Source organism: Penaeus monodon, chromosome 25 (genome assembly GCF_015228065.2).
Source record: "Penaeus monodon isolate SGIC_2016 chromosome 25, NSTDA_Pmon_1, whole genome shotgun sequence".
Classification (NCBI taxonomy): Eukaryota; Metazoa; Arthropoda; class Malacostraca; order Decapoda; family Penaeidae; genus Penaeus; species Penaeus monodon.
Genome location: NC_051410.1, coordinates 15,953,767 through 15,954,342, shown reverse-complemented (window position 1 = coordinate 15,954,342; position 576 = coordinate 15,953,767).

The window sequence follows — 576 nt, the reverse complement described above, 5'->3', positions numbered from 1 at the left end:
TACGTGGAACAAACCTATGCATTTCGAACGAGTGATAAGTTATGGAACTGAAGCGATGATACAGCGAGACCATTTTCCTCTCCTCTCTTCTCTGTCTTTATTCTTCAATTATTTGCTTGGACTGCTTCGGAGAGTGAGGAAACGAGCTCGGCCGTTGGAATTGCAACCCGGTGTCTTCTTGGCGAAAGAAAACGAGAACCGTCGAGAGATAAAAACAGAAAACGGGATTGCAGGCTAAAGAAAATGGGCTAATGCTAAGAGGAAGCGAAATTTGTCCTGTGTTTTTGGAAATCTATTTTTTTTCGTTGACTGCGCTAAAGTAGAGCGTGGAATTAATCTAGTCCTTAAAAGTAGGAAATTAATATCTGCCTTGGCAGTACAAGGATAACCATACTTTTTCTTACAAGGGAAGAAAAAATATTCTCAGACAATTTTGTTTACCAAATCTAATTTCTGCAGCATGTGTTGGTGATTTATCGCGCTGCTGGAAAGGAAATGGCGTAATAGCCTTAGGGAATGGATAGAACATGTGAAATATTTACAGAAATATGCACATAAGTCACTGTATATGCAGTA